The following is a 10,480-nucleotide window of genomic DNA, read 5'->3' as shown; positions in this document are numbered from 1 at the left end:
ACCAAGGATTACTTCACCGCCCACCACTCCTGCGGCTTTCTGACCTTGGTCCTGACCACCAAGGAAATACTTTACCAGCTCCCACGGCTTCTTCTTCCTTGGTCTGTGTGCAGAGTCGTCGCCGCAGTATGTGAGAATCCTTTAAGCTAGGTTGCTGGCCATTTTTTCCCCCACATTGCTGAAAGCTTAGGTTATTCCTTGCACTGGGTGGGTTCTGATTTCTCCCCTCTGAGGCCACCACAAGGGGTGGGGCACATGCTTCTTCACAAGAGAGAACAAAAGACCGCCCCAGCAGGGAAAGTAATCACAAGCGAGCCCCCAAATTGTTATATATAAAGTTTCAGTGCCGCAAAAGAAATAGTACTTGAATATAAAATTTTCTTTTTAATTCTCAGCCAGGCAAGGTACTTCTATAGAAGGGTGCACCCTCCAGATAAAGCAATGGTGAGTACACACCTGGACAAGGGAGGGAAAGGGGTTGTATCCCTGATGCACGTGGCCCCTGCTGGTGTGTCATTCCCCTATTGGCTAGGGTTAGACTGCACAGCCTAAACTAATTCTGAATGGCTAATTTAAAGAGAGTGACGGGGTGAGTGCTTTGGCGGGAAAAAAATGGTTATGCAGTGTGGAGAATAATGAGTCAGGGTGGAGCAGGTAGCAGGTAACCAGCATGAGTCAGGGTGAAGTAGGTAATCGGAATGAGTCAGGGTGGAATAGGTAATCGGAAAAGGTTACTTTACGAGGAAGTTAAGTTTAAAAGTAGAAGGCAAAGAATTGAACACACTGACATATTAATTCTTTGAAGAGAAATTTAGAATTCATATTTAACAATATGGACACAGGATGGGGGTGTGGTGGGCCAGAGTGGTCTTGGAAAATACAACATTCAGGCATGAAAACAGGAGTGCCTGTTCTTACTTAGGTCTGCAGGCACAGGCCCAAGGGTGGAGCCATCACCAGGAACCCTACATTTCTGTACCCAGCACTCCCCTGCCCCCCTTCCATATCACAATGACCCTCTTGTTTGCAATGAGGACAAGGTCCTGGGGGTGGCTCGTAACCCAAAGGTTTGGGACATTCTCTACTCCAGTGTCCTGGATTCCTGCAATGATGCTGTCTGTAATAATTTTGCAAAGGTGGTTTCAATGCCTTAATGTCAGCAAGGGACTCATGTTCAGGTTATGATAAAAGATTGTGGAGACCAAGGTTCTTTTGAAGTCTTATGGTGGCTGCCCTTAGAGACAACAGATGGCAAATGTTTCCTATTCAGACCTTTAAAAGGTGTTAGACTCTTAGTTAATATCTTCAGGATTGGGAGGGCCTGGAAGAAAAAGATCCAGCTATATTAACAGAGATTCTTTACAGATGCAAATTTTCAGCACAATGAGTTTTGATATCCATGCATTCCAAAGATGCATAGAAATTCTAGTTACTTATAAATTTGGAGGAAAAAAAGCTGCAATAAGATGCCTACTTTAGATAATAGGGAAATCTAATTACTTCTGAATAAGGAGTTCTGATAAGGAGTTTTGTCTCTGAATGGTCTGCTTGATGGTCACCAGGTGAACTTTGCTCTCCCCAGTGGCCAAATCTGAGAGTCCTGTACATAGGTAAAAACAGAGAAGCTGAACAAAGGTGTGAGGAGAGCAAAAATCACCTGGTGACCATCAAGCAGCCCCAGAGACAAAAGCTCCTTATCTGAGGAATTTAGCAGTATAATTGTTACTGGAAAGAGGTCCCAATCCAGACCCCCAGAGAGGGTTCTTGGATCTCACACAAGAAAGAATTCAGGGAGAGTTCACAGTGCAAAGCAAAAGAAAATTTATTAGGAAAGTAAAGGAATAAGAGAATGGCTACTCCATAGGGTTGGCCATTTTTATGGTTATTTCTCGATTATAAGGACTAAGTTCTGATTTTATTTTGCTTAAATTCCTATCTAAGAGGTCTGGGGAGTCATGCCCTACAAACCATTAATTCTCATCAGATGGGTTTTATTTAACCCTATATATCCTGACTTACTTTCCAATATGACTCTGGCATAACATCATGTGACAAAGAAGAAAGTAAAAATATTTTACCCAAAAACATGTTTCTTTGCCATATCTTGAAATGGTGCTGCAAAGTTGTCCTTTGTGGGGGGACACACATTCTGTAAAGAATCTCTATTAATATAGCTAGATCTTTTTCTTCCAGGCCTAATATAGTTAGATCTTTCTTCCAGGCCCTCTGAGATTAACTAAGAGTCTGGCAGCTTTTTTTTTTTTTTTTTTTTTTTTTGAGTCTAGCAGCTTTTAAAAGTCTGAATAGGACACATTTGTCATCTGTTGTCTCTATCGGCAGCCACTATAAGACTTCAAAAGAACCTTAGTCTCCACAATATTTTTTCTTAACCTAAACATTTCCCTTCTATTGATCCCAGGTCTTTAGACGAACTCAACCAATTGTTAACCAGAAAATGTTTAAATTTACCTATAGTCTGGAAGCTCCCACTTTGAGTTATCCTGCCTTTCTGGACCAAACTAATGTATTTCTTAAATGTATTTGATGGATGCCTCATGCTTCTCTAAAATGTATAAAACCAAGCTGCGCCCAAACCACCTTGGGCACATGTTCTCAGGACCTCCTGAGTGCTGTGTCATGGTCCATGGTCACTCATATTTCACTCAGAATAAATCTCCTCAAATATTTTACAGAGTTTGAGTCTTCATCAACATGTCTAAAGCCGGCATCTGGTTCCAGGCGTCTTTCAAAAATTTTGTAGTAACCAGAATTTATATGTGAAACTCATTGTGCAATCCGCGCTGACCTTAAGGCACCAAAATAACTACAAATGTAACCATTTGTCATAACCTCCGTGGCTAGTATGGTCCAAATTACCCTCAAGTTTTCGCCTTAAGGTTCATAAATGCTCCTAAGGAATATCCACCACAGCGTTCTCAGTCCTCTCTCGCTGAGGCACCTCGCTGCCCTCTTCTGCAGTGTTCTTTCTTTCTAATAAAACTTTCCTTTTTCAGACCTATACTGTTGTTGGTAAATTCTTCTTATCAGCCCTTGAGTTGACGACTTTCTGATGCGGGGGCTCTGACCCTTCGACCGGCAAAGGCTGAGACGTAGTTACAGAGATTTGATTGACTACTCCCTACTTTCTGAGGGGTTGCTTAACATTCCATTATAAAGAGGTAACAGTCACAGGGGGCTCTTTTTCACACGCCATTATGTCCAAGTCCGAATGAGAAATAGGGAACAATGGTTAAAGGTGTAGAGATACAGTTAGGAAAATTGCCTAATAATTGGTCTGCTCAAACATGTGAGCTGTTTGCACTCAGCCAAGCCTTAAAGTACTTACAGAACCAGGAAGGAAGCAGCTATACCAATTTTAAGTACGCCTTTGGAGTGGCTCATACATTTGGAAAAATTTGGATTGAACCAGGTCTTATTAACAGCAAAGGCCAAGACCTGGTCCACGAGGAATTAATCACCCAAGTATTAAATAACCTTCAGTTGCCAAAAGAAATAACTATTGTCCATGTCCCAGGACACCAAAAAAGGCTTCCTTTAATTAAAATCCCAAACTCACAAGGTTTTCAACAAAAATAACATTTACTGAAAGTTAACAGTGTAACGTGTGTTATCTTAACCTCTAATCTTGTGGCCTTGGGCAGTCTAGTCCACAGACATGAAGGAAGTTTGCTTTGGGAAAAAACAGTTGTCATCTTTGACATTTTAAAAAAAAGGAGAATTTATGTAAAAGGAATCTTATATGGTAAATACTCATCCTAAAATAAATTAACTGGTTGTTTAAAGAAGGGGATGTTTACAACAAGTCAGAAAGTTAAGTCATGCCAAAGATTGTCTGTGAAAGTCGTGAAAAATGTTATAAAAGGGAATTTATGCAAGAAATGTTGTATAATTTAAAAGTAATTAGGCCTTCTGAATGTAAAACTATTGAAGAAACAGTTTATGTGCAAGGTATGTAAGGAAGTAAAATATACTTTTGGTAAAAGGATTAAAAGGAGGCATAAGAATGTGGATTTTTACCTACATTAAAAGGTTAAAAAATTATTTTGAAGGTTTAAGCAAGTTTTGAAATGTTAATTGTAAAGGAAATTCTGTGTGTAAATATATTGGCTAAAGTTAAAGGGGTATCATCCAGTTTTTCTGTGAACTGGACATTAAAATGAAAGCACAATGGGTTTTTCTTAAAGCACTAACCTGCTCTTTAACAAAAATTATAAACCGTTAAAAAGAGTCTATAACAATTTTACCTTATGGTCAGACATTAAAATTGGATAAATATGTCTACAAGGTTTTATTAAAATTGAGTTTAACATTAATAGCACACTAATATAAAGGTGAAATTTAGCTTATCCAATATAAAATCATATAGGAAGCATTATCAAATATAAAATAGTGTTTGGCTTTCTTTGGTTTAAAAACTAACAAAAATAGGTGCTAAAGAGAATTCAGAAGGAAAATGGATATTGCTAGAACAGGAAGAAATGTTTTCCAAACCCCCTATGAGAGAAGTCTTGTTCCGACTGCATCAAGGGACCTACTGGAGGCCCCAAGCCATGTGTGATGCATTTGTCAGAGTTGATGGGTACATAGTAATTTACAGACTGGCTAAACAGGTTACAGACAATTGCTTAGTAAAAGATTACCCCTTGGGGGAAGGAGTCCAGGCTTAAGTCCATTCCAAAGTATCCAGATTGACTATACAGAGGTGCCTCCAATTGGTCATCTAAAGTATTTATTAGTATAATAGATCACCTTACTCATTGGATAGAAGCTATTTCCTTTTCAAGTACAACTGATAATAATGTAGTCAAAGCATTACTTGAAAATATTATACTCAAGTTTAGATTAATAGAAAACATTGATTCAGGAGTCATTTCACTGTACATGTCATTAAGAAATTAACCCAGGTACTGGATATAACATGGGAATATCATACTCCCTGGCAGCCACCTTCATCAAGAAGAGTGGAAAGAATGAACCAAACTATTTTTTTAAAAGCCCTTTGGGAGGCCAAGGCAGGCAGATCACCAGGTCAGGAGTTCAAGACCAGCCTGGCCAATATGGTGAAACCCCATCTCTATTAAAAATACAAAAAATAGCCTGGCGTGGTGGCACATGCCTGTAGTCCCAGCTACTAGGGAGGCTGAGGCAGAAGAATTGCTTGAACCTGGGAGGTGGAGGTTGCAGTGAGTCAAGATTACGCCATTGCACTTCAGCCTGGGCGACAGAGTGAGACTTGGTCTCAACAACAACAACAAAAAAGCCACCTAACCAAATTAGTCTTAGAGGCTTGGTTGCCATGGATAGATGCTTTCCCATTGCCCTGTTGAGAATCTGAACTGCTCCTCGGAGAGATGTTGGCTTATCCCCTTATGAAATGTTATGTAGGTTGCCCTGTTTGCACTCCACTGCTGACATTCCCAAGTTCAAAACAAAAGATCAGTTTCTCAGAAATTATATACTTGGTTTATTTTCCACTTTCTCTTCCCTCAGAACTAAAGGTCTTTTAGCACAGGTACCACCCCGAGAGTTTCCAGTACACCAACATCAACCTGAGGACCATGTCCTCGTCAAAAGTTGGAGGGAAGGGAAACTGGAACTGGCTTGGGAAGGACCCTACCTAGTGCTTCTAACCACCGAGACCACAGTTCGAACAACAGAAAGAGAATGGACTCATCACACCTGGGTCAAAAGAGCACCACCCCCTCCAGAATCATGGACAGCTATTCCAGGGCCAACTGCAACCAAGCTAAAGCTAAAACGGGTTTGATTCTCTTATATTGCATCTCTTTCTTTTCCCCTTCTATTGCTAGTCCTCTCGTTATTAATGTTACTAGGTCAAGTTTGCCCCGAACTATTAGTTTTGATGCTTGCCTTGCGATGGCCTGTGGAGATCTGGCAAATCAGAGGCAACTTTCCAGTTCAGAAAAGTATCTTTGTCTTTCCCGGCTCTCCTCAGACTGAAAATCTGTTAAACGAGATCAGTTAGTCTGGGAAGATTTTGATGATGATCCCAGTATGAATTGGGAATCTTGCCCTCCTAGAACAGAACTTTTATGCCACAGCTGGTCTAATGTCTTATGGACTACCAAGGAGCAAGGATGGACCGCCTCATTGTCAGATGAACCAATGTTTCCAGTACAGATTACCACCTCTGCTCCCTAGAGCACCGTTTCTATGGTATAGGAGCAGAAGTCTCAGGGAAGGACACCACAGGATCCTTTGAAATGTGCTTCATTGCCTCCTCACCTTCTGCAACCCGTTCTCCCTCTCCTAAGTTCTCTGCTAACCAGACCTTCTTTTGTTATGTACCCAATGATAAAACCAAAGTAGCTGTTGTAGAAGTTATAGATTTAAAACGAACTACAGCAATTGAAACAGAGTACCAGGCCGTAAATACTTGACTGAAATGGATTAAATATTCTGTTCGCATGCTAAACAAAAGTGACTGCTTGTGCGACAGGCAGGCCAGAGACCCAAATTGTCCCCTTTCCTCTTGGGTGGTCCTCTCATGGACAGGGCATGAGCTATGTGGTACCTCTCTTCCAGAACCCCACAGCCTGGGGCAATGAGTCATGCAAAACTCTTTTACTGCTGTTCCCTTTCACCGCTGTTTCCTGAGGTCAAGAGCCCTGTGGGTCAGCCCGGAGGGCCGTCTGGCTTCCAGCCCCTGATGTTAACTTCACCTGTGCCTTCACAGCAGGGCGGGGGGAAGTTAGCATTCCTTGGAGACTTAACAGAGTGCAGTGAAACCAAGCTTTTTCAAGAGCTTACCAATCAATCTGCCCTTGTTCATCCCGGAGCAGATGTGTGGTGGTATTGCAGGAGACCATTACTGGGTACTCTGCCAAGTAATTAGAGCAGCACTCGTGCCCTAGTGCAGTTGTCATCCCTTTCACCCTAGCATTCTGTCAACACGGTAAAAAAGTAAATTGTAAAAGAAGTGCTTTACATGGGTCCTTTGACCCCCATGTTTATATAAATGCTACTGGAGTTCCACAAGGAGTACCAGATGAATTTAAAGCCCGAGATCAAATAGCTGCAGGATTTAAGTCAATATTTTCGTGGGTGATGATTAATAAAAATGTAGATTGGATAAATTACATCTATTATAATCAGCAGCAGTTTATTAATTACACCAGGGATGCTGTCAAAGGAATAGCAGAACAATTGGGTCCCACTAGCCAGATGCCTGGGAAAACAGAATGGCCCTAGATATGATATTAGCAGAAAAAGGTGGTGTTTGTGTTATGATTAAAACTCAGTGTTGTACCTTTATCCCAAACAGCACTGCCCCTCTGGGAACATAACAAGGGCCTTACAAAGACTTACCGCTCTATCCAATGAACTAGCTAAAATTCTGGAGTTGCTAATCCTTTCTCAGGGTGGCTAGAAAGGTGGTTCAGTAATTGGAAAGAAATCATAGCCTCAATTCTTACTTCTCTTGCAGCCGTAATAGGTGTACTCATTCTTGTTAGGTGTTGCGTCATACCATGCATCTGTGGGCTAGTGCAAAGATTATAAAAGCAGCACTTACTAAAATCTTCCTTAACTCACCTCCACTTTATTCAGATAAACTTTTTCTTTTAAAGGATTAAGTCGAGCAGCAAAGCCAAGACATGTTAAAAAAGTTTGAAGAGGAAGTACTATGAAAATTGAAAGGGAGAAATTGTAGGACATAATAAATTCCTCTTCAAATGTTTTAGCCTGTAAATTGTTAAGTACAATGAGTTCTGAGATCCTCTCCAAGGAACCAATGTATCAGTATGTTCAGGTCCCCTGTTCTTTGTTCTCCATTTTAAAGTTAAACTTCCTTGTTCTCTTTGCCTCCTTGCCCCTAGTTTCAGTAAACAACCTTTTCCACCAGTTCTAATCGGTAGTTCACACCTATTCCCCAATCACCTGCTCTTTTCTGAGTTACCCCTGATCACCTGCACTGACCTGAGTCACCTTTAGTCACCTGTTCCTAACTGTCCTTCCCGTCAAACTACTCACTCCACCACTCCAACTCATACCCTGCTCTCTTTAAAACAGCCAGTCGGAATTAGCTTAGACCGTGCTGTCCAACCCTAGTCAATAGGGGCACGACACAGCAGTAGGGACTACCTGCGTCAGGAATAAAAACCCCTTCCCCTCCCTTGTTCAGGTGTGCTCTCAACATTGCTCCATCCACGAGTCACACCCTTCTATAGAAGTAAAATTGCCTTGCTGAGAAAATTAATGTTCGAGTGCTATTTCTTTTGCAGCACCAAAAATTTGCTTCTAACAAACGTGTTGTAAGAGTTCAAGAAAGAGGAAAGAAACATGAAAGGAGGCCCAACAGTCAAAGACAGGTTTATTTTGGAGAATAAACCTGAGCGGGGCCTCTATCCAATTTAGGTCAGGAGTGCTCTTTCTTACATACCAAGGGTGTTTATTGGTTTCAGGGTGAGAGAGCTTATCACAGGCTTGGAATGTTCCTGTGTAGGGGAGAACTCTATTGAGGGTTGGAATGTCTCTGGTTGGAAGGGTGTTGTCTTGAGGCTGACATCTCTCCAGCTGGAGGGGAGGTTATCTGCGGGCTGGCATGTCTCTGGTTGGGGAGGGCTTTAACTTATGGTTGGAATGTTTCTGGTCAGAGACGTCATTTGTAGTTTATGGTCATGCTGACCTTAGCCATTAGGCTGATGCCCTTTGGATTTAGGTGGTTTTTGATCAAGGGGAACTTTAGAATAGTGGTGCTTGTCCAAGATGGTGATACTCCTGCTCTGTCAATCCAGACCTTATAGTTATAAAAAGGATGAGAGGCAGAGTGTTCTTTCTGGCTACTTCCTGCTGATGAGGGGACCGAGCGTTTTCTGGTCTTGGATTAACTGTAGTAGTAACACTATTTGTGGATGTTTTTGGGTTAAATGGCCATGATCCTGTCAGTTAAAAATCTTTGAAAAAAGTTAATTAGGCAGGGTAAGAACATTAGTCCTAGGCATATTATTAGGAGAGGTCCCAGGAATAGGATGACCCATGCTATGATTTTGTTCCCAAACCAAGAATCTATTTGGTTGTTTTGGTATTCCCTAGCTTTTTAGCCCTTTCCTTAAGTATTTCAGCAGCGTCTCTTACTAGGCCTAATTGGTTGGTATAGAAACAACATTCCTCACCCAATGACAGGCAGAGGCACATGTTTGGAAAGGCCTATGTGTTATTTTCTGTTAGTAACCATTATTCCTGCTATGAGGATAATAACTAAGCAAAATGGTACAGTAATTGAGATTCTCTGTCTGATATTCCATCCTGAGGGTGCTACAGTACATAGTCCTACTGCAAATAGTAGAGTGAGTAAAACAATTCCCACAACGGTGCCGTAATAAATACTTTCCATTAAAAAGGTTTAATATTTGTCTTAAAAGGAGAGGTAGGAACATCTAAAAGTATTTGGTGAGGTAGGGGTGAGACTGAGTAAGATAAGTAGTTCTCACTCAGTTACTTACTTTTTATGAGCTTAAGGTTTCCTATTTCTTTACATTCATATTTAGGATATTCCTTTGGGCTATCAGGGGTTGCTTCCTCAGCTTTCTAGGTTTTGACTCGAGTGTGATGTATCCAGAAATTGATTCCTGTTTTTTTGTTTTGTTTTGTTTTTTAAGATGGAGTCTCGCTCTGTCTCCAGGCTGGAGTGCAATGGCACAATCTCGGCTCACCACAATCTCCGCCTCCTGGGTTCAAGTGATTATCCTGCCTCAGCCTCCCTAGTAGCTGGGATTACAGGCATGCACCACCGTGCCCAGCTAACTTTTTTATATTTTTGGTAGAGATGGGGTTTCACCAAGTTGGCCAGGCTGGTCTCGAACTCCTGACCTCAAGTGATCTGTTCGCCTCGGCCTCCCAAAGTGTTGGGATTACAGACATGAGCCACTGCACCCGGCCCAGAAGTTGATTCTTGTAAGAGATGCTGTCTCAATTACCCTGGGTTCTGTGGACTCACTAGATGTGGGGGTGAAGGATTCCAGGCACTCTCAGTTATTAGTTGTCAGTGCCAGCAGTGAAGAGGTTTCCTCCTGTGATGGTTGGGGGGCTTAGAGGCAGCGCCTGCTAAAACGTCTAGTTTTCAGTTCATAGGGCTTTAAGAAAGCAAAGCTTATTTTGGAAACTCGTAGTCAGAAAAAATAGAATTTAATTTAAAATAATAAAAATTGGGCCGGGCGCGGTGGCTCAAGCCTGTAATCCCAGCACTTTGGGAGGTCGAGACGGGCGGATCACGAGGTCAGGAGATCGAGACTATCCTGGCTAACACGGTGAAACCCCGTCTCTATTAAGAAATACAAAAAAACTAGCCGGGCGAGGTGGCCGGCGCCTGTAGTCCCAGATACTCGGGAGGCTGAGGCGGGAGAATGGCGTGAACCCGGGAGGCGGAGCTTGCAGTGAGCTGAGATCCGGCCACTGCACTCCAGCCTGGGCGACAGAGCGAGACTCCGTCTCAAAAAAA

Source organism: Theropithecus gelada, chromosome 10 (genome assembly GCF_003255815.1).
Source record: "Theropithecus gelada isolate Dixy chromosome 10, Tgel_1.0, whole genome shotgun sequence".
In the NCBI taxonomy this organism is placed as follows: Eukaryota; Metazoa; Chordata; class Mammalia; order Primates; family Cercopithecidae; genus Theropithecus; species Theropithecus gelada.
The sequence above is the reverse complement of the archived record's forward strand: the minus strand, read 5'-3'. Positions refer to the sequence as shown.